Here is a 25,159-nt window from a genome sequence, read left to right as displayed (position 1 = left end):
CACATTAGCACACCACCACTCGTCTCCTCTTCTATTAGTATGGCCACTGCTTCCACTGACGTCGAATCAATTTGTTTCCTCCCTCTACCAGGTTGCACACCTAAAGAACCCGTCTTTTCAAATTTCTGAATCTTTTACTCCAGACCCACAGCAGTCATCAGACCAACGCCTTTTTTTCAAACCCTTCACTGTCTGGAACTTCTGCAGAGCGGCATGTGCACAGTCATCTTTCGTGTAATACAGCTTTACAAGCAGAGTGTGATCCTGCATTGAGACAGTCGTGGCAAACGTCGCAGAAGCGAAAGGAGGAAACACTGTGTACCTGGTGTGTTTATACTAACTTAAATTGGTCCTGTGCATCACAGGTGTTTTCATTTACATATTCTGGCACATACAGTGCCATCTATTGATAAATTTTAACACTATTGTTTTTCTTGTGCCATTCGTTTTCCCCCTTCTCCAATAATATTCTGTTGCAATTTGACGTCATTCAGACCAGTGGTGTTATTTCTACAGGGTTTTGAAAGTTTAACTTTAATTATAATCAGTTGTACATATGACCAGAATTTTCTTGCGTTCTCAGAAGTGAGCAGTGTTAATGGGAACATATGCTTGGGGAGTGAAGAAACCAAACCTACAGTTGCTCTCTGTAAGTTGGGAGCTGCTGCCATTTACCCTCTTCCCTGTTCCATTCACATATCAGGTGTTGATAAACTTACTTATGAGGAGCAATTTCTCTGATTTTCATGTTGCAGTCATTTTACAAGACACATAGGAGAAAGTAACTTCTTGCTGAAAACGTGAGCTCACAGAATTTTGACAGTAAACCTCTCCATGATGTAGGTTGTGTCTTTTGTAGTGTCTCCCACTGAAGTTTGTTGAGTCACTCTGCAGCACTCTCAGGCACACCAAATGGTCCCGTGACAAAAGGTACCACTCTTCACCAGGTCTTCTCCATCTCTTCTGTTAATCTGCTCAGTAAGGGTGCCAGACAGATGGACAGTGCTCAAGAAACAGTTGTATGAGTGTTCTGTGAGCCACCACTTTCATTGGTGAGTTCTTTTCCCTAAGATTCTTCAGTTGAATCTCAGACTGCCATTTGCTTTTTCTACAGGTCATGTAGCAAGGAATGGTCACAAGCAGTGGGAATGACTTTTTGAAACCATCTTTATGGCGATGCAGGTTAAGATCTCAGGTATCACATCTGCAGCCATTCACTCTGGTGGGGCCTCATTTCCAAGCAAAAGAAATCAGAGTTTTGCATGATGCTCAGTAGCATTAAGAAAGTAGCATTATACTGATAGGTTGTGTTGTGTACTGGCTAGAATAAGCCCTTCACACGTTGAAGGTGGCTAGAGTAAGGCCTTTACATGTTGAAGGGCATTGGTACAAATCATGCCAGGTACTTAAAATTTTTCTTTATTTTTAAATTTTTATCAAAACTACTTTGATCATTATTTTTGTTCAGTTAATTGGTTTAAAGGTAATTTTTTGTTTCATTTCCTTTCTCACATCATTTTGATCATCATATCAACTTCTTCGTTTGCTCTCATTTTTCTTCCTGTCATTCTTTTTCTACTTGAAACCTTTGTTCATGTGATTTTACTTAATTTTATGTATTAATTTCTATTTAATTTCTTTCTGTTTTTTCATCCATTCTATTTCATTCATTATTTCTATTCCTCATTTTGTGTAAATTTTGTTTTACTTATAATCCCTTCTTTCATACACATCTTCATGTTTGTCGGTAGTGCAATAGGCACTTAGGTAATGTTTTAAATGTTTATATGTCAATTACCATTTAAAAAGTGCACATCTTGTAATGTAAAATTCATTTTTGACACGATTGCATAGCCCATATAAATAGATTATTTTGTCTCTTGTTTTTTAACCAATAGATCAGCATTGTGAAATATTTAAATATTACAGTAGATAAATATAATTGAATTCACAGTCCCAAAAATTCTCGGCATTGTCAAATATTTAAATATCATAATATAACAGCGGGAAACATTCCACGTGGAAAAAATATATCTAAAAAGAAAGATGATGAGACTTACCAAACAAAAGCGCTGGCAGGTCGATAGACACACAAACAAACACAAATATACACACAAAATTCAAGCTTTCGCAACAAACTGTTGCCTCATCAGGAAAGAGGGAAGGAGAGGGAAAGACGAAAGGATGTGGGTTTTAAGGGAGAGGGTAAGGAGTCATTCCAATCCCGGGAGCGGAAAGACTTACCTTAGGGGGAAAAAAGGACAGGTATACAATCGCACACACACACATATCCCTGTGTGTGTGCGATTGTATACCTGTCCTTTTTTCCCCCTAAGGTAAGTCTTTCCGCTCCCGGGATTGGAATGACTCCTTACCCTCTCCCTTAAAACCCACATCCTTTCGTCTTTCCCTCTCCTTCCCTCTTTCCTGATGAGGCAACAGTTTGTTGCGAAAGCTTGAATTTTGTGTGTATATTTGTGTTTGTTTGTGTGTCTATCGACCTGCCAGCGCTTTTGTTTGGTAAGTCTCATCATCTTTCTTTTTAGATATAAATATCATAATAGATAAATATAATTGAATTCACATTCCCAAAAATTCTGAGAGGAAAAAGAATGATATAAAGAAAAAATGAGAACAAATGAAAAAGATTATATGATGATTAAAATGATGTGGCAAAGGATTGGAAATAAAAAATCACATTTAAATGAAGTAACTGAATAAGAATAATGATCAAAATCATTTTGATAAAGATTTAAAAATAAAAAAGTTTATAGTGTCTGACGAGATTTAAACCACAACATTCTGCACATGAAGGCAGTACTCCATCTATTACACCACACAATCAATCAACAAAGTACTACTCTCTTTAACATTACTGAGCATCATTGTAAAATTCCGATTCCCTCGCCCTCCTCCTGATTACTCGCAACCGAGGGTCCACCAGGGCGAATGGCTGCATCGTGTGGTACCTGGGATCTTAACCTACACCAACATATGGATGGTTTCAAAAAATCGATTCCATTTCTGGGGACCTCTCCTTGTAAGGAATTATTAACATAAACAAGTCCTTCGAAAATAGCACACAGTGGACCAGTTGGTTGTGCTGCTTTAATATTTTGTATATGTCTTGTTCTGTAAGACGAGATTGAGGAGCAAGTCTCCGTGGTCATGGAACATGTCAGTACATGAAATTATAATGGAAGAGTAATAATAGATAAAATGAAACGTATATTGATCCTATGCAGATGAGAAATCATAAGTTTAAATAAACATAATCAACAACATAACACAGGAACTAGCTTATTACTGCAAAGCTTTTTTGAATTCTTGTGGCAGCTTATTGAAAATGGATGCAGCAAAATACTGCACACCTTTCTGCACAAGAGTGAAGGAGGAGCCGTTCCAAATGCTGATTGCATGTTTGCGTAGTATTAACTGAGTGAAAGCTGCTAACTTGTGGGAATAAGCTGATATTGTTGACAACAAGTGACATCAACGAAAATATGTGTTGAAAGTCCAGTGTCAGAATTCCGAAATTACTGAACAGGGTGTCCCCAAAAGGTTCGCAAACTTACACCACATATTGCTCAACTCGTCCATTTCTGAGCTGAACTTCCCTTTTTGAATGAGAAGAGTTACCCCAAAGGTCATAAAGCGAATGAAAATAAGCAAAGTAGATAGCTTTTCATGTTGAACTATCACTTATTTCGGCAACTGTTCTGATGGTAAATAAAGCAGTATTTAGTTTTTGAACAATATCCTGAACATGCCCACAACTATCGCAGTTCAAACTGTTTACTCTCTCAGACCTCTCCTCAGCAGTAGGCGTAAAAGAAGTACTGATATGTTGTAGACAAACAGGAGATCAGAACATAGCAGCTGCATCAGATTCCCAAAGTGTTATTTGACTTATTGAACTACGACATAAATCGATTAGTGAAGTCTGCAGTAATGTCAAAATTTCGTATTACTCATCAGTTCCTAAATCGGACCTCAATCTGTGGATAAAAGAAAAAATTAATATCTGTTGTAAAGAGTACTGAGATTTATCTATATCTATCAAGGGATTTGGTATGCATTGATACGAAAGACTGTTCCATGTAAACTTCGGTTCAGTGATTAAAAGTTCTCTAGAGAATTAATAATGAGTGTTGATCAGATGTGTTTCAGTCGTGGATACTTACCTCCACTTAATCATATACGAATATTGCATCCTCCTTATTGTGATTGTGACTGTATCTCATATGCTGATAAAATTGGTTTTTTCTTCACTTGTGCTACACACAATGTTTGTAGACTGGTTTTAATGGAAAATTTACTAAAAGCAGTATAACTGTTATTGGGAACACACAGGCATTTTGTTTTCAGGAAATTGTGAGGGTTCATTCAGTTACAAATTACCTCAGTGCTGATCATCTGCTTTGAGCTGTCAACTCATTAATAAACTCTTATTATGTCTTTGAAAGGATTCAACTTATATCAAAACCGAAACTCAGCAATTCTGATTTGTATGAAGGCTTTTATTATGCCTTTGATTACAAGTGTGATCAGAAATTAATCAGTTATGTACATCTTGTTTGAACAAACTCCAAACTTCCAAAGCAGAAAAAAGTAGTATCTGCATCAGTATTTACAGTGTTAATCTTCTGGATATTAGTATTCCATGACATCTTGTTTCATACAGAAGATTCTTTGCGCTGCCAACCATTCCACACGGCATGATGCCAATCACTACTTTAACATTCCTTAGATGGCATGAAACTCATGCAGAATATGTCAGAAAAATAACAAAACACACGAAACAAACCCCCCCCCCCCCCCCTCATCACCAAATCTTCCCACAAAATAATTCAACTTTTAAGGGGAGTTAGAACGGAAAAAACTTTTTTTTTTCACATTTTCAGATTTTTATTTAATTATAAAATTTGCAATTTTTCGAATAAAATGGTATATATATCACTTATAAACTCACTTGGTAAGTATTGTATTTTTTTTAATATAATGTACACTGGTTAAAAATGTTAAAATTTTTATTTGCATAAAATCGGTAATTTTTTATATAGAAGGCTATGGATTGCTGTGTTATAAAGGTTAAATTACATATTTGTATTGGTAGCACCGTCAAAAACAGTATTGTATCATTTCATAGTATAAACACGCGTTATATGTCGAAGTGCTAACATTATTCCGAGGAAAAGTGGTGAATGGTAAATCTCTCAATATTCTGAGGAAAAGTGATGAATAGATTGGTAAATCTTTCAAAAAGTAAAGTATGGCACCAAAGCAAAGTGTTTTTAACAAACAGGTTTCATGGTAATAGATTTTCGAATAAAGGGAAACATTTTTTTCAACATGTGGCATATGAAGTTACAGACAATGAAATACAGGCAAATTCATCAGTATCTAGAGAAACACCCATTAGTGATTTGAAGATTAAAATAAAACATTGTGATACACAGTTTCCTCAAAACGAAAGTGATGTAAATGTTGGGTTAGATCATATTCTGATAGGTTTACACATCCTAACAAGGATGTTAGGTGAATGTGTGTGTTGTAAAATGTGTGGAGGGCCAGTTAGTTTACATGAAGACATAGAGGTATCAAATGGATTAGCCAGTTATAATTGCGCAGTTATAAATATACTCATTCATTTTGTAATTCTGATAAGTGTAAAGGTAATTATTTTGAAGTAAATGTTAGGTGGTTTATGGATTGAGAGCTATTGGCAAAGGACACACTGCAGCAGAAACAATGTGTGTCGTGATGAATATGCCACACCCACCTTGTAAAATCGACAAGTATGCAGGATTTATTAGAGCTGCTGTGGAATCTGTTTGTTGCATGTGAGTCAATGAAGGGTGTTGCAAATGAAGCTGTTGAAATAAATGATGGTATGACTGACATACCAGTAGCTTTTGGTGGCACTTGACAGAAGTGCGGCTACAGTTCTAAGAGTTCTGTTGCTACAGTGACCAGTGTGGATACTGGAAAGGTAATAGATTTCCGGATTTTAACCAAACATTGTTATAAGTGTAAATCAGGGAATGAAGAAGGGCATAACTGTGACAGAAATTATGAAGGAAGAAGTGGTGGTAGGGAGGCCTCTGCAGCTATTGAAATTTTTAGTCAATCTTTGAACGAAAGGGCAGTGTGTTACACTAAGTTCTTAGGTGATGGAGACTCAAAAGCATATAACAGTGTAGTAGCCATTCAGCCTTATGGTGAGAAGGTTATCACAAAACGGGAATGTGTTGGTCATGTCCAGAAGAGGATGGGCTTCAGGTTGAGGAAGTTGAAAGAAAGTTGGAGAGACAAGAAACTCTGTGATGGTAAAACCATAAGAGGCAGACTGATAGACAAAATGATTGATGAACTACAACAGTATTATGGGATGGTCATTAGAAATAATACATCTACATATACATCTACATTTATACTCCGCAAGCCACCCAACGGTGTGTGGCGGAGGGCACTTTACGTGCCACTGTCATTACCTCCCTTTCCTGTTCCAGTCGCGTATGGTTCGCGGGAAGAACGACTGTCTGAAAGCCTCTGTGCGCGCTCTAATCTCTCTAATTTTACATTCGTGATCTCCTCGGGAGGTATAAGTAGGGGGAAGCAATATATTCGATACCTCATCCAGAAACGCACCCTCTCGAAACCTGGCGAGCGAGCTACACCGCGATGCAGAGCGCCTCTCTTGCAGAGTCTGCCACTTGAGTTTATTAAACATCTCCGTAACGCTATCACGGTTACCAAATAACCCTGTGACGAAACGCGCCGCTCTTCTTTGGATCTTCTCTATCTCCTCCGTCAACCCGATCTGGTACGGATCCCACACTGATGAGCAATACTCAAGTATAGGTCGAACGAGTGTTTTGTAAGCCACCTCCTTTGTTGATGGACTACATTTTCTAAGCACTCTCCCAATGAATCTCAACCTGGTACCCGCCTTGCCAACAATTAATTTTATATGATCATTCCACTTCAAATCGTTCCGCACGCATACTCCCAGATATTTTACAGAAGTAACTGCTACCAGTGTTTGTTCCGCCATCATATAATCATACAATAAAGGATCCTTCTTTCTATGTATTCGCAATACATTACATTTGTCTATGTTAAGGGACAGTTGCCACTCCCTGCACCAAGTGCCTATCCGCTGCAGATCTTCCTGCATTTCGCTACAATTTTCTAATGCTGCAACTTCTCTGTATACTACAGCATCATCCGCGAAAAGCCGCATGGAACTTCCGACACTATTTACTAGGTCATTTATATATATTGTGAAAAGCAATGGTCCCATAACACTCCCCTGTGGCACGCCAGAGGTTATTTTAACGTCTGTAGATGTCTCTCCGTTGATAACAACATGCTGTGTTCTGTTTGCTAAAAACTCTTCAATCCAGCCACACAGCTAGTCTGATATTCCGTAGGCTCTTACTTTGTTTATCAGGCGACAGTGCGGAACTGTATCGAACGCCTTCCGGAAGTCAAGAAAAATTGCATCTACCTGGGAGCCTGTATCTAATATTTTCTGGGTCTCATGAACAAATAAAGCGAGCTGGGTCTCACACGATCGCTGTTTCCGGAATCCATGTTGATTCCTACATAGTAGATTCTGGGTTTCCAAAAACGACATGATACTCGAGCAAAAAACATGTTCTAAAATTCTACAACAGATCAACGTCAGAGATATAGGTCTATAGTTTTGCGCATCTGCTCGACGACCCTTCTTGAAGACTGGGACTACCTGTGCTCTTTTCCAATCATTTGGAACCTTCGGTTCCTCTAGAGACTTGTGGTACACGGCTGTTAGAAGGGGGGCAAGTTCTTTCGCGTACTCTGTGTAGAATCGAATTGGTATCCCGTCAGGTCCAGTGGAATTTCCTCTGTTGAGTGATTCCAGTTGCTTTTCTATTCCTTGGACACTTATTTCGATGTCAGCCATTTTTTCGTTTGTGCGAGGATTTAGAGAAGGAACTGCAGTGCGGTCTTCCTCTGTGAAACAGCTTTGGAAAAGGTGTTTAGTATTTCAGCTTTACGCGTGTCATCCTCTGTTTCAATGCCATCATCATCCTGGAGTGTCTGGATATGGTGTTTCGAGCCACTTACTGATTTAACGTAAGACCAGAACTTCCTAGGGTTTTCTGTCAAGTCGGTACATAGAATTTTACTTTCGAATTCACTGAACGCTTCACGCATAGCCCTCCTTACGCTAACTTTGACATCGTTTAGCTTCTGTTTGTCTGAGAGGTTTTGGCTGCGTTTAAACTTGGAGTGAAGCTCTTTTTGCTTTCGCAGTAGTTTCCTACCTTTGTTGTTGTACCACAGTGGGTTTTTCCCGTCCCATCTCAGTTTTACTCGTCATGTACCTGTCTAAAACGCATTTTACGATTGCCTTGAACTTTTTCCATGAACACTCAACATTGTCAGTGTCGGAACAGAAATTTTCGTTTTGATCTGTTAGGTAGTCTGAAATCTGCCTTCTATTACTCTTGCTAAACAGATAAACCTTCCTCCCTTTTTCATATTCCTATTAACTTCCATATTCAGGGATGCTGCAACGGCCTTATGATCACTGATTCCCTGTTCTGTACATACAGAGTCGAAAAGTTCGGATCTGTTTGTTATCAGTAGGTCCAGGATGTTGTCTCCACGAGTCGGTTCTCTGTTTAATTGCTTGAGGTAATTTTCGGATAGTGCGCTCAGTATAATGTCACTCGATGCTCTGTCCCTACCACCCGTCCTAAACATCTGAGTGTCCCAGTCTGTATCTGGTAAATTGAAATCTCCACCTAAGACTATAACATGCTGAGAAAATTTATGTGAAATGTATTCCAAATTTTCTCTCAGTTGTTCTGCCACTAATGCTGCTGAGTCGGGAGGCCGGTAAAAGGGGCCAATTATTAACCTAGCTCGGTTGTTGAGTGTAACCTCCACCCATAATAATTCACAGGAACTATCCACTTCTACTTCACTACAGGATGAACTACTACTAACAGCGAGGAACACTCCACCACCGGTTGCATGCAATCTATCCTTTCTAAACACAGTCTGTACCTATGTAAAAATTTCGGCAGAATTTATCTCTGGCTTCAGCCAGCTTCCAGTACCTATAACAATTTCAGCTTCGGTGCTTTCTATCAGCGCTTGAAGTTCCGGTACTTTACCAACGCAGCTTCGACAGTTGACAATTACAATACCGATTGCTGCTTGGTCCCCACATGTCCTGACTTTGCCCCGCACCCATTGAGGCTGTTGCCCTTTCTGTACTTGCCCAAGGCCATCTAACCTAAAAAACCGCCCAGCCCACGCCACACAACACCTGCTACCCGTGTAGCCGCTTGTTGCGTGTAGTGGACTCCTGACCTATCCAGCGGAACCCGAAACCCCACCACCCTGTGGCGCAAGTCGAGGAATCTGCAGCTCACATGGTCGCAGATGGGTGCACCCTGTACCCTTCATGGCATCCGGAAGGACCCTTTCCACATCTGGAATGACTCCCCCCGGTATGCACACGGAGTGCACATTGGTTTTCTTCCCCTCTCTTGCTGCCATTTCCCTAAGGGCCCCCATTACACGCCTGACGTTGGAGCTCCCAACTACCAGTAAGCCCACCCTCTGCGACCGTCCGGATCTTGCAGACTGAGGGGCAACCTCTGGAAAAGGACAAGCAGCCATGTCAGGCCGAAGATCAGTATCAGCCTGAGACAGAGCCTGAAACCGGTTCGTCAGACAAACTGGAGAGGCCTTCCATTCAGCCCTCCGGAATGTCTTTCGCCCCCTGCCACACCTTGAGACGACCTCCCACTCTACCACAGGTGAGGGATCAGCCTCAATGCGGGCAGTATCCCGGGCAACCACAGTCGTAGTCCGATCGGGGGATGCGTGGGACGAGCTGGCCGTCCCCGACAAACCCCCATCCGAACCCCCACAGTGATGCCCATTGGCAACAGCCTCAAGCTGTGTGACCGAAGCCCACACTGCCTGAAGCTGGGAGCGAAGGGATGCCAACTCAGCCTGCATCCGAACACAGCAGTTGCAGTCCCTATCCATGCTAAAAACTGTTGTGCAAAGAACGTCTGAACTAATCTACAGAGAGCACAAACAAATCGACAAAATTTAAACGATTAGTAAAATACAAGATTGCCTAGTAAATGCAGTAATGCTGCTACTTGCGCACTGCTGACACACTGCTCGGCGGCGGAGGGAGACTACGCGAATTTACACTATTCAGGTACTAAAACGCGATGCTACAACTCTCAAATACTATAATACGCCCGAAAGTTATGAATTAAACAATGCAAGTACCAAAAACACGCAAAGAAATTAAGAATTAAACTATGTAACAAATGAGTGAGCTAGGAGTATACGACTTGCTGCTGCAGCTGCTTATCCAACGGCGGCAGGGAGCACTGAGGATTTGTTGAAAATGAAGCAGGCAGTATGGGCTACCTTCTTCCACAGACTGTCAACTGATGAAAAACCAGTACACCACCCTTGCCCTCCTGGACCTGAAACATGGTGCAATTACCGCAATGCCCAGTACTCAAACAGTTCATACAGCCATAAACATTGCATCCCAGCAGCAGTCATGGATATCTTAAAACCTATTTACAGAGACCTGACAAATCCTGAATTACTGAAGAAGTGTGTGCATGATCAGACTCAAAATCACAATGAGTCATTCGATAATCTTATATGAACTCACTCACCAAAAAATGGTTTTGTTGGAATGAAGACACTAAAGTGGGGAGTCAATGATGCTGTTATTGCTTTTAATGATGGCAGCATTGGTAGGGTGAAAGTGCTGCAGCATATGGGAATTACTCGTGGAGCAAGCTGCATCAGAGAACTTGAATGGATGGACAAGGCTCGCATTGTTCAAGTAGAGTATGCAGCACAGTTGGCCACTAAGGAGTCCAGAAGGAAGAAAAGAAGAAAAAACTTGGAAAAAGATCAAGAGGGTGATATACAGTATGGTGCAGGGTGCTTCTGAGTGACTAAAAATAAAAAAAAACATATATTAAGTGAGTTACAGTCTTTTAAAGCTTTAGAAGTCGTTCTTGAAAATTTATATTTTCTGTTGCATTTTTCCCTAAATCTCAGAAGCACTTCGAGTAGAGTATTCAGATTTTCAGGGAGTAATAACATACATATCCTGAGTCTACTGAACTAAAAGGAGAACATAATGTTATGTATAATTAAAATTATTTAGAATAACATACAAAAAGATTCACAAAATTTTAACCGTGTAGTTAAAAAATTATATTTCCAAAAGCAGTGGCTGAAATACAATTATTGTAGTTCAGTAGACTCAGAACATACAGTTTGATGTCCTATAAAAGTTTTAGGTCAATGGCTACAATGGTTCCTGAAATACAGGGAAGCCAAGTTGCTAAATTTAACATCGTCGGGATAGGGCGTTCCAACTACCCTTAACATCTGCACAGTTTTTCTAGATGAGGAAACGAACAGAACTTCTGCTAATAGAGCTTGTTCATTTATATTCAAAATTGGCATGAGATTTCCCCCTCAGTAAAGGAAATGATTCATTTTTAAAAACCCCAGCCACAAAACATCTGAGAAATCTTGTGTGATCACAAAATGAATATTTAAGATCATATTTGTAACAACTATTAGATGTATATTGTCTTTGTAATATGTAGCAGTTTATAGTATTTCCCATGCAAAAAACCAATTAAAAAATGAAAAGGACTAATTTGATGTACTCATTTCTCTTTAGGTCACTCCAGACACTCACTCCTGGGTATCTTATGGTTGTTGCCGATTTCATTTGTTTTCACCAATAGTGTCATCAAACAGTTTTGAATCTCTCTGCCTATTTATGTGAAATATGCTGTGCTTAATTTATATTAGGGTCGTCAGTTGTTAGTCTCTGCAGCAGTTGTCGATCCTGTGAAGGTCTTGCTGAGCCTCCCTGCAGGTAGCTGGAGCAGTCCTGTGGAGCCTTTGCTCCGTGCATGCTCCCACAGGCAGCACAGCTTCTCCCCTCCCATCTCGCCCCCTCCCCACCCTGCCATCTCTCCCCCTCCCCACCCTGACATCTCTCCCCCTCCCCACCCTGACATCTCTCCCCCTCCCCACCCTGACATCTCTCCCCCTCCCCACCCTGACATCTCTCCCCCTCCCCACCCTGCCATGTCTCCCCCTCCCCACCCTCTGCATCATCCTTACCCCTACCACCCACCACATCAGTCCACTGCTCACATTATACACAGTTGCCTGGAGACAGTAGTCGTGTGTGTGTGTGTGTGTGTGTGTGTGCGTGTGTGTGTGTGTGTGTGTGTGTGTGTGTCTGTTTTGAAAGAAGGACTTTATCTGAAAGCTTAAGTATTTTAGCAGCCTCTTTCATTGTGTGTGTCTGCAACTCAGCACATTCTCAATGTGGTGAGTAGCAATGTACCTTTCCATATTACTGTTGTTTCATCCTGGACTTTCCGTTACTTAATTTAACTTAACGGCTTTCCTTCCATCCCCCAACCAAGTGGTGTTTTCTGTTGTTACTATTCTCTAATGCACTACTTTACACAGTGCCAGTCCTTTCCTTTCTCTTCTTTCCTATATTTTATTGTCGCCTTCCGCACTGTACACACTTTGACTTACAAGCCACCCTGTATCGACAGTCTCATCTGTACACAAGACTCAACTGTGTGGCTGTTGACTGTGTAGATTGTTGCAGGTGTAGCATCTCGTGTCCCACATTCTTCTCACCAATACTATTATACCTGGGTCTCCAAATTGATCACACTTTCTCCTCCACTCTCACATATTTTCGCATGTTTTTCTGTATCTTGCTGTGCCACATGAACTTCGTTTCACTCTGGACCTAAACGCCCTCCCTCCCCCTTGCGCTATCCTCTCTCTCTCTCTCTCTCTCTCTCTCTCTCTCTATCTCTATCTCTATCTCTCTATTTATTCCAGCATCCACATACTGATCTCAGCTAATCCAATTACCCCTTCTGCCCTGTCTTCACACATATCCATCATATGACATGCATCCCACTATTATCGTCTGTTAGTTTATCGGCTGTAAGAAATGCGCCAGCATAATTGGCAGGGCACATATTTGAAAGTGCAGTGACCAGATAATGGCCAATATTGCACTCCTATCCACAGTGATATTCTACCACCCACCAAACTCGCACTGTATCCTTGTCCACCCCAACTCCACTCCTGCTCCCAACCCCTTGCCTCATGGCTCATACCTCTGTAGTAGGCCTAGATCCAATATCTGTCCCATACAGCCTCTCACTACCGCCTGCTCCAGTCCTGTCACAGGCATCTCTTACCCCATCAAAGATATGGCCACATGTGAAAGCAACCATAAGATCTACCAACCAAGCTGCAACCACTGTGTCACTTTCTACTAACAAGCTGTCTGGCTGTGACCGAGAGACAGTTGGACCACCCATTTCCTGAATGTGCTGTTCAACATGATGTGCACACTTTAATGGCTGTTTCACAGTGTGTACCATATGGTCCTTATTGACACCACGTTTTCTGAATTACGCAGATGGGAACTGTCCCTACAATATATCCTCCATTTCCACAACCCCTGGCCTCAACCTTCGCTAGTTGTTGTCCTCCGCCTATCTGTACTCTTCCCTGCTCCCAGTCCAGCACTACACGTTCCTCCTATCCCACTGACACATCTGCTAGACTTTTCCCCTCAATTACCTCTCTTCTCTCCCTCTCCCTCACCCTTTCCTCCTCCCCCGTTCCCCCACCCCCTCCTGCCACAGCCCTCTGACTCTGCACCTAGAGCCCAAACAGAATAACGTGGCTGGTAGATGCACAACTGGCAGGTCACATGTGTGGAGAGCAGTAGTGGTGGGGGCTATGGCTGGTGCTGTAGGGGAAATCCCGAGCACTGTAGGGGAAGTGCCATTCTAAACTGAAACTTACACTCACATTTTTTGTAAATATTAAGTGGAGGCCCACCACACCCATACTTGTATGGTGTCCATTCAGGAAGATCTATCGCCTGTGGCTTGGTTAATATCTAAAAAGAATTCACTGAAAATGCAACAAAACAGTGATTTAGTTTTGCCTGACTTGTTAACCATTTGCAGCTTTCAGAGAAGCGTCACGAGTAGCGAGTGTAGAATAAAACCTACACATTTATTTTGTTACCATGTTAAAATTTTCTTCTTTTGCCAAAAGACAGTGGAATTTACTCAGTGTCATCTCACTAACACATGGAGACCCTGTTACAAGAGAATTCTGAAACAGTTTATTAAGTGAGGAACAGGAAATGTTAGGTAGCTTATGAAAAAGCACATCCTCAGTACAAAAATTAACATATAACATCTTCACTTATATTGTTCCAAAACCCATAGCATTTTTTGTTTTACCAGATGTCAATGGGCCTTAAAAATTACATTCTTCCATTGAAAAATTTGTTGTTAGTGGAATAACACAGTAGATAATGAAGTTCTGCATAATAACATTGTGGTAAAATGTTCTCCTCTTTGCATGCTATCTCTTGCAACAATCTCATTTCGATATCTCAAACTGTTTATGGAATATTAGGACTGTGGTGTATATTTCACTCCGGTGTTACCACTGGCTCGTGTGATCGCAAGTGAGTGTGCTACACCAGGTCAACTTTCTTGAGCTTGGTAACATATAGAGACCTCCACCCAAGTCTAAAGAAAAATATAATGATAGCTAAAATTCACACACAGCAACATATTATGTAATATGCACCAATGCAGAATCATAGTGACTCCTATTCTTCGTTCCAAACTTTTTCAAATTTCGTGCAGTGTCTTACATGCAAATATCAGTAACTATGACCATTAACAAAATCATGGGTACATCAAAATGAAGGTGACATAGGAAGCTATAACTAACACAAAAATGAAATGTTTTTCTGTATGGTTTCTGTAAAATTGTATGAGAAAAATTTCAGGACATACACCTCGATTCTGTCCTCATCGACTAGCGAGAAGGGGATGAACATTTGTCGGCCTCCCCTTCTGAACAAACGAATAAACTCACCCAGTGCGTGGGATGAAAAGTGGTCACTGCGCTTGGGCCACCGTATCCAGCATTTACTCTAGCAGCCCCCACCATGTCCCCACACACTTCCCCTACCCCTACCCCTACCCCTACCCCTGCCCCTACCCCTACCCTGCCATCCCTCCCCCTCCTCACACCATTCTGCCTTCTTACACCTACTGCCCACCCAGCAGATTGATGCTCACATCAGATGCAGCCAGTCGGACCTCAGTACGTGGAGACAGTGGTCATTTGTGTGTGAGCTGTGCTTGTGTGAATGTGTTTGTGTGTGTGTGTGTGTGTGTGTGTGTGTGTGTGTTTGGGGGGGGGGGGGTTTCTATATCAGAAGAAGGGGTTTGTCCTGAAGCTGTAATATTTTAGCAGCTCTGAACCTGTGACTGTGCTTGCCTGTGGCTCAGAACCACCTCTTCACGGTGAGTAGCAATCTATCCTTTTCATATTGTTGTTATTTGTATTCTGGACTTTCCACTGTTAGATATTTTAAAAATTTGAATAGTCAAAGCACAAAAATAAAATTTTAAGGAAAGTCTGTATTTTTAAAATTATTGTTTTATTTTTTTGCAGCATGTGCTAAAAATACTACAACCTGTTGTCTTGCCATCATTATGTGTTTTGTGTTACATTTAATATTCAGAGTTTGTCATTTTTCATTTCCTTGCAGAACCTTTATTTTTACTGGCTGTCTTCAGTATTTAGCGGTAGTCAGCAATCGCACTTTGATTCCATTTTCCCTGGTACCTCTTCTCTATCTCTCTAATGTCCTGATGAAAGCATTCGGCCTTCTATTTACTCTTATGTAGAAATAGTCAATCTTTGGAGGAGTGGGAATTGATGTGACAACCCAACTTAATGAAATTTTCCAACTTTTTCTCGCCAGTGTTTGTAATTTGGAAGCATTTTAGTCTCAAATATGTGATTCGTCATCAGTTTGTGTATTTAGGTCCAAGAAAAATTCCAGCTTTCATGTTCTCTTGACTGACAAAGGGGGATATTACAGAAATGTTGTGGAAGCATGAACCATTTTGCAGAAGAGCCCTTACAAACACTCATTGTATTCACAGCAGCAGAATTGAACAGATATGCCAGCAGCAGTAGCAGTTTCTATTGAAACAAATGACTTAGTTCGGTTTTTGTTCTCAAATGCTTCTGCAAAGAAGTGACTAATAGCTGTGTGTTTTACTATGTTGGCTAATGATACTAACTTACTGTAAGTTTTTGCATAAATTTTAGTGAATTTTTATTTAGTAATCTGAGTTGGGAATGTAGTAAAAACCAGAAGTAGCAAAACAGTAGCACTTATATTGCATCCAGCAACTACTCGAGTTAATGTTATATTCCTTCTGGGATAGGCAAACATCATAAAGGTGGATAGGTACTGGACCTGTTGTGTACTGGTGGAGGAGTTAGCTACATCCTGTAAACATCTGGGTGCTGTGTTGGGCACAGTTGACAAGCTTCACCTCGCTACCTCTGATTGGGGTGATGTCGGTGGTTTAAAAAGGATGCAGGTCATTCTCGTTTTTGAAAGGTCGACAAACAGAAATACGGGCCTATTCTCTGACATGAGGCAGGTGTAGAACTTTGAAACATATTTCCAAATTATTACATTCTTGGAGTCCAAAAATCTCTTTTGGAATCAACAAAGTTGGCATAAATAATGATCATGTGACGTCTGTCCACGAGACTCAGAAAGAAGTAGATACTAGCATCCAGGTTGATGCTGTGTTCCTCACTTCCAAAGATGTTCGATACAATCCTGAGTGTATGGAATATTGGACTATGTGACTGAACTGAAGATTTTCTAGCAAACAGAACACAGCATGTCATTCTCAATGGAGACAAATATTCTGACATAAAAATAACTTTGAGCATAACTCAAGAAAGTTCTGTAGGACCATTACTTTTCACAGCACGTGTAAATGACCTAATGGACAACATACTATGTCCAGCGAGGCTTTTGGCGGATGATGCTGTCGTATACAGAGGAGCTGCAATGCTAGGAAATTGAAGCAAAATTCAGAAAGATGTGCGGAGATTTGACTCTCATTGCAGGGATCGATATTAAAAAGTGCTATGTTTTGCCCATAAATAAGCAGGAAGACCCATTGTTGTATGACTACACGATTGCAGAACAATCATTGGAAGCTGGCAAATCCACTAAATGTGTAGGAGTATGCATACAAAGCAGTTTAAAGTGGAACAATGACAAAAAGTAATTGGAGGTAAGGCAGCTGCCAGACTGAGATTCACTGAAAGAACACTCGGAAAGTGTACTCCATTCACAAAGGAGGTAGCTTACAAACCGTCATTTGACTAATACTTGAATATTGTTTGCTAGTCAAGAATCCGTACCAGATGTGATCGATAGAGAAAATAGAGAAGGTCCCGAGAAGATCATTGCATTTCATTACAGGTTTATTCAGTAAGCAGAAAATCGCCACAGAGATGTTAGAGCAACTCGGGTGGTCGGACTGCAAGAGAGGAGTTCTGCATTGCAGTGTGTTTTACTGCTAAAATTCTGAGAGGCTACTTTCCTAGAGGAGTTGGCAAATATTTTGCTTCCTGATACATATGTCTTGCAAAAACAGTGTCAAGGTTAAATTGGAGAGATTTGATCCCATCTGGAGGCTTACCAACAGTTGAGGAGAGGAAATGGAAAACATTCTTAGTGCCAAATTTGGCATTTTCTTTTTGTACATCACTGATTTGTCTCCAAAAAATTGAGAAATTATTCTGATACCACAATAAATAGACAAATTAGAAAATAAATCGTTTATTAAGAACTTTCTAAGTTCCATACAAGATGTCTGACTGGTTCTGGGCACCAAAAAGAAAGTTTTTACTAGTTGATTCTTGCAAATAAGATAAAAGCAACCAGCCACTGGTAATAATACTATTTATTTATGCAAATAATCCCATCCCTGTTACAAACCAATAGGTTCATCTTCAGGTGGCCGTTTAAGTTTATATTACATTTTTGTTGCTTACATCAATTGTTGCAAGAAAACAGTCAGCAGCTAGTGCAAACCACAGTAAATGTAATATAAACACAAATACCCATCAGAAGATGAACCTGTCAGTTCAAGGGTGGTTAACAGTGCTATTTGTGTAAATAGATAGCATTATTAACAGTGACTGTTTGCTGATTCCTTCTTTGCAAAAATCTGCTTGTAGTTTGTACATGTCAGACATGTCAGTATTTGACACATTAGCAGGAGCAAGTTTTCGTTTCAAGTGCCAGTAATACTGAGGCAGTAATAAAAGTACAGAAATACTGCATCGTGTTTTTAACTAGTAGATCTATAATCAACAAAATACGCTTCCCTCATCTTTTAAATTGTGGAACTCCAGAGGGAAGCGCAGCCTGGCACAATGACAATTTGCCATCTACAAATGCATGTTTGAAACGCTTTCCCCGTGGTTTGGCACCTGGACCAAGTCCAGGGACATGAATCAGAATACCAAGGACACAACAACACCGACAACACAGTTTTTGAAAAATAGCACTTGGAAAATTTTCCATTTCCACTCTACAGTGTTTCTTCCCACAAACCTTTTGCAACTGAACGAGGATAGAGGGGAAGTGATAGGGGTATACAAGTACTTCCTGCCACAAACTGTAGGTGCTTCATGAAGCCCAGTTTGATATATAGTGGTGGGAGCAATTTTTATTTTTTTCCCTACAAGTGTTGAAGCAAGATATCTTTAGTCACAGAAGTAAAATATCTTTGATCTCGCCAGATGTGTACACTTTATTGTTTTTGTTTTGCCTGGCTACAACACTCGTAAGAAGGAGACATTTTCGTGTAGCTTGCTGTTCTTACAAATTTCCTGTAACTAAAAAGAAAGTAAACCGTATTCAATTATGGAAAAAAAAAAGAGAGAGAAAAAAAGAAAAACTGTATGTGATAGAAGAAAACTAAATAGTTTTGAAATAAACATAGAAAAGTTGATTAAGAAGTTTACGTATTTTCAGTTTCTGATATCATTCAGACTGCTATACTCGCATTTAACTTTCCATCTGCTACAGCATTTTTTTTGGTTTATTTGTTAAGCTTTACAAGATCACCAAAGTGTATTATTTATATATTAAAAAGAACAATATTCTGTCAGTGGCAAATTATAATTATTTTTACTAGCTTTAAATCATTTGTTGTTCACAGAATTGCTTTAGTGTTATCAGTGACTGAGATAGTGTTCAACTTCAGAAATTGTTTAAATTTTTTATGGTCATTGGTAGATTCAGCATAGGTCTATTAATCCTTGTTTAATTCTAATAAAATTTCTAATATTTGAATATTTGTCAGATGTTTCCATAATATGCCAACATATCTTATTTCCTTTTGTGACTTTATAAATATTTCATTATTTCACTGTTTGTGTTTTACACCGCTTGAAGAAAACAGGTTAACCTGACAAAGTAAATTTTTTGCACTATGTGACGATCAAATAGTGAACGAAGGGGATGGGAACAAAATAACAGTATCTCCTCGTGGCCACTGGCCATCAGTTAAATTTGACGCTCTGACTGGCACAGCAGTGCTCCACTCCCAACAAAGTGTGCTAATCCCTTTTCCTCTGATCCCTCACTTGTTCAGCATAATTACATATTAGAATGGAAAATTATTGTACAGTTTCCTCAAAGCATATATAAATATTCACTGACTGCGAGATTACATTCTTTATGACGTATCATCCTTGGTGTCAGTAAGTTACACTTTTTCGTTGTTGTGTTTAAAAGATACGAGAGATTTTCTTTTGCTGCAAATAACTGTATAAAATTTCCTTCATGGTAGAATACTTGTGAAGTGTTTTGCATTTACCATTGTAATAATGATCAAAATCCCAGTTAAAAGTCTCCAACGTGTCTTTTGAGTTTGCACAAACAACATAATTTCAACTGTCATGTACGTGGTCTGTTACTCTTCATATTTTTTCATATAGATGTCAAGTTGCAGTCTAAATCAATTCCACTTTCAGAAACTTAATGGGCATGCTAATTATGCTAGTTGGAAGTCCTCAGTACAAGCATATTTAGTCGTGATTGACTCTTGGACTGTGTGCGGTACCAACACTAATCAAAAGAAAGAATTCAGGACAAGATTGAAGCTGGTTTTATTATTCGTCCAATCAATTACAAGAACAGACAAGATTCGTCTACAGCTAAGGATGTTTGAGAGAAACTGAAGCAAGTTTTCGATGACAGTGGTTTAAACAGAGGGGTGGCACTTCTGAGGGTCCTTACTATCACTTCATTGGAATCATCTAAAAGTATTGAAGATTATGTGAACGGAATCATGTCAACTGATCATAAATTAATGAATTTCTCGATATCAATGCTGCTTTATCTTAAATAAACCAATGATAATGAAAATAGAAAGCTCAGGATTAAAAATCATTTCAGTTAAACCTTTTGCAAGAAGTAACAGGCCCAGAATGCGTATTATTATTCAAAGGAAAAAGGCATGTTCAAGGAAAACAAAGGCAGAAGCAAAACACAGCGAAAGGCAATAAGGGACCACGGTGCTTCAATTGCAACGAATATGATCACATGCTCCACAGCACCACATAATGCAGAAAAGGACATCAGTTGAATCTGAAGAATATGAAACTTCCATTGTAGCTTTTACAGCTGCTTCACATTCAAATATGTTATGTGGACTTACATGCCTCAATGCACACAAGACGTCGCTGTGACTGGATGTATGAGGTATGGAGCCCACCGATATGTACCAATACTGTTACCAGCAGGACTCCACTTCCTGTAGAAAGTATGGGAATGTCAATTTTATACTGAATAGTGATGAATGTACACTGATAAGCCAAAACATTATGACCATTGTGTACCACAACATTTGATGCCGCATGGTGGCATTGTGGTGAAATGACACAGTAACAAAAGTAAAAGCAGAGCAGAGACAGGCAGGGAATCACTCCAGTGAAGATATAGTCTGCAAATGGGGAAATCTATTGAGATAAGCGACTTTGGCAAAGGGCAGATTGTTACTACACCGAGCCTGTGAATGAGGACCTCGAAAACGGCAAAGCTGGTCAAATGTTCAAGTGCTACTGTCATTAGCATCTGCAGAAAGAGGTAGGAGGGCAGTGAAACTATCACTAGGCACTAAATGCACTCAATGCTTCCCCAACGGCGATGTCACCTTTCAGCAGTACAATCGTCCGTGTCTCTGAACTAGAACTGTGTTACAGAGGTTTCTGAGGAGCATTATAGTGAACTCACATTCATGTCTCAGTGATCAAATTCATCTGATGTAAATCCTATGGAACCCATCTGGGTCGCTATTATGCACGATCACTGGATACGAAAATCAGCGGCCCATAGACGTTTAGTGCCACATACCTCCAAAAACCTACGGATGCCTGATATGCAGAAAGTGATGTATTTTGTTCCAGAGATGGATAAACAAGCTACCTGCTTGGTGGTCATAATGTTTTGGCTCCTAGGTGTATAAAACAGGGAGAGAATGTTTGTGTGTTGAGCGACATTGATAAATTATTTGTATTTACCAAACACACACAGAGAAATGAATGCTAATCTAAAATGAGTTTAGATTCTGTTACCCTGTGGTGCCACCAAATGGGACATTTGAATTTTGGAGATGTAAATAAATTACCACATCATGCCAAGGGTGTAAATTTATCTCCAGCTAATGGTAAAGAACCTGTCACATGGATAATACGTATCGAAGCGAAATGAACTGGATTGTTATTCGATGATGCCTCTTCGAGAGCTTCACGACCATTACAGTTTACTCACACTGACATGTGTGGTCCAATGGAAGCTATCAGACAGAAACCTAATAGAAAATGAACTGGAAAAGAAATTAAAAACCATTCACTCAGACAGTGGCAAGGAGTCCTGAAACAGGTTTCAAAATGTTCGTGAACTAAAATGGTTTTGAGAATTGAATGACTACTCTGTACTCTCCTGGCAACAGGACAAGGGCTGGGTATCGGAGAGAGTTTGCTGTTATTGTGCGGAAAGGTTAAGATTTTGGACGGAGGGAAAGAAAACGTGCATGCCATTTGTGATTCCAGTGGTGTGGAGAGAGCCTAAAAAATCACCTTAATGACTGTTACTTCTGCGTAGTTAATGTTTAGGGGTGCAGTTTGAAAAATAACAGACGAATTGTGTATCCAAGCATTGATTAGAGCAGGTTGCACATGGAGAAGATCTGAGTGCACCTCTTCCTCCAACAGTCGTAGAGAACGTGGCAGAAGATGAAGAAGAAAATGAAGTTGATGCAATTACCGAAGACAATAGTGATGTCCACCAGCCAGAATGCAACTTTATTCATAACTTTTCTCTCAAGGTGAACTTAATGCTCTCATACGTATCTGCGGAACCACTTGGCTCTGGTTAAAAAGTAAGAATCTTCTGGAACCAGGAACGCATTACTTACAGTATAGACATAAAGAGAGAGAATTAGTTCATTTATTCTCACAGAATGAGTCCTTGGTTTACTGCAGTAACATAAATGACTCAATACACTTGTGTGGTATTGAATGTGAGCCTACAAAGTGGAGACTTTTCTAGACTTGCCAATGAAGAGCCTGAAAGGCATGTTACTACATAATGGAAATGTGTATGGGCCCATTCTTGTGGCGCATTCAGTTCGATTGATTCAGTTCAATTGAAAGTGACGTATAAGAGAACGTGAAGATACTCTTAACAAGTATCCAGTATGAGAAACACCCTTGGCTTATCTGTGGTGACTTCAAAGTTATCAGATTACTATTGGGACAATAAGCTGGGTTTACAAAAAATGCCTTGCTTTCTATGCGAATGGGACAGTCAGTTAAGGCAAAGCTATTGGAGTGTGGGAGTTTGGTCAGAGCGGAGAAATTTTGTACCCGTAGCTAAAAATATCCTGCACGAACCACTTGTAAAACAAAAACTAAAAAAAGTCTTTCTTCCACCTCTACATATAAAACTGGGCTTGAGGAAGTAATCTGTAAAAGCTCTACCACAGGATGGACACTGCATCAAGCACCCAAGAAATTTCCCTTCACCACACGACAAATTGAAAGCTGGAGTTTTTTTTTAGTTTTCAAGGAAATTGATGAAGGATGGAGATTCTGAGAAGACAATGAAAAAAACAGAAAAAGGTCACCTTCCAATCAGTCACTGAGAACTTTCTATGGAATAACAAAGATCCTAATTACAAGGCCACTGTTGAAAAAAGTTGTTAAATTTCAAAAATATGCGTCGTGAAATGAGTGTGAAAGTCCGCTTTCTACACTCACATATCGAGTACTTTCCGGAAAATTTGGGACATTATATTGAAGAGCAGTGTGAACATTTTCACCGTGATGTTAAGGAGATGGAGGGAAGGTACCAGTGGCACTGGACAACGACTATGATGGCTGACTACTGTTGGATGTCGAAGAGGGACAGTCACCATGTAGAAGGATCTACAAGAAAGTCAAAGAAGAGAAATTTTAAAAATTCTTGTCAACAAGGCAGTCATGAAACAAATTATATGATTTCTGAGGAGTATTTTTTAAATGTATTTCATTTTTTAACTGTGTTTTGATTAAAAACTCACCTTGTGTGAAAAGGTGTTAGAATATATTTGTGGGCTCAGAAGTGAAAAATCGTCAAAATATTATTTCTTATTTTGTGTAAAAACCTGACATGATTGACAAAAATGACATTTATTTCTAGAATCAGCATAAAAAATTGAATCAAGAACACCTACTTTCAGCAGGTCATCTGACAAAAAGTTTTAAAATGCAGACTAGTGTAATGTTATTCCTCACTGTGTGGGTGGACTATACTAATTTTTGCTAACCTTCAGTGAAACATACTAGAAATGAAATAAAATTTTGTATGAAAGATACTGGTGAAGCGAAGCAATGTTTGTGTGAACATAATGCAAAACCGTGATACGGACATAATTAAGCTAGATTGAAAGAATCATGTTATTGAAGTATTGGGTGTCTTTGGAACGTTAGACTGTCAATCTGTTTGAACTCCCATTTAAGTAAATGCAAAATTTGATAAAATTGTACTGAAAGAAGAGACAACATACCCTACAGGCAAGTGATAGGATGCTGCACAAGTGACAAGTCCAGGTATTTTATACGCTGTAAACAAGTTTAAGTCAATGCTGCAATCTTCCACAGAACCGACACTGGCTGAGTGTGAGATGGGCTCTCAGTTATCTTCAGGGTACCAAGGATCTGCAACTATATTTCACTAAAGAAGACTTCATGGAAATAATTGTATATTGTGATACAGACCAGGCCAATGATCCTACAGATAGGAGATCCTTTACTGGATCCTTTTTTTCTGTTCCAGAGAGACAATATTGTGTGGAATTTGTGTGAATAGCAAATAGTAGCAGATTAAGTAGCAACAAAGTCGTCTGCTGAGGATGCTCTGTGGCTCCAGCAGCTACAGACTGAACTCAGTTGATGAGGAAATAATGCACTGGTCATACTCTGCAACAATCTAAGTACAATAAAGCTGGCATGTGCAGACTGCAATCATCTGAGAACTAAACATATAGTTATCTGTCTCCACTTTCTCAGGGAAAAACATTATTAGGACAAGAATCAAGTTTGTGTTCATTAAAGTGCGTGACACGGTGACCGACAGTTTGACTAAAGGAACAGTGTACGACAAACACTTGTATTGCTCTAATAAAGTGGATACGCATTTAGGTGGCGATGTTAGATTTTAGAGTGCAAAATTATCATATGCTCTTGCAGGCTTACAAAATTAACGAGCCTATAGAAATATTGACTGACTGTGAGATTACATTCTGTATTGTGTATGATCTTTGGTATTTATTGTGTTTAAAAGTTAAAGAAGAATTTTCTTCTGTGGCAAATAACTGCATAAAATTTCCTTCAGATATGAAACTGAATGAAAACAACCTTTTCACATTCATTTCCAAATTGTAATTACCTAAGATTTATTAAATCTCTTTTATACATAAGTATTTACCTCGTGTAGCTCGAGTGGCGAAGACAGCAATGTGACTGAAAATTCCATCTCAGTACAAATCACAGTAACACAATTTTAATCATGACCTCCTACGATTGGAACCGGTCATGATTAAAAACATATTACTATCAT

At 39.7% G+C, this 25,159-nt stretch overlaps 1 protein-coding gene across 1 annotated transcript in view; it reads left to right on the top strand.

The window, feature by feature from the left end:
* LOC126209879 (thyroid adenoma-associated protein homolog) overlaps positions 1-25,159 on the top strand; it is a 239,739-nt gene that overhangs the window by 171,932 nt on the left and 42,648 nt on the right. The gene's annotated exons all lie outside the window — the stretch shown is intronic.

Source organism: Schistocerca nitens, chromosome 10 (genome assembly GCF_023898315.1).
Source record: "Schistocerca nitens isolate TAMUIC-IGC-003100 chromosome 10, iqSchNite1.1, whole genome shotgun sequence".
Lineage (NCBI taxonomy): Eukaryota > Metazoa > Arthropoda > Insecta > Orthoptera > Acrididae > Schistocerca > Schistocerca nitens.
The sequence above is the reverse complement of the archived record's forward strand: the minus strand, read 5'-3'. Positions and strand labels throughout refer to the sequence as shown.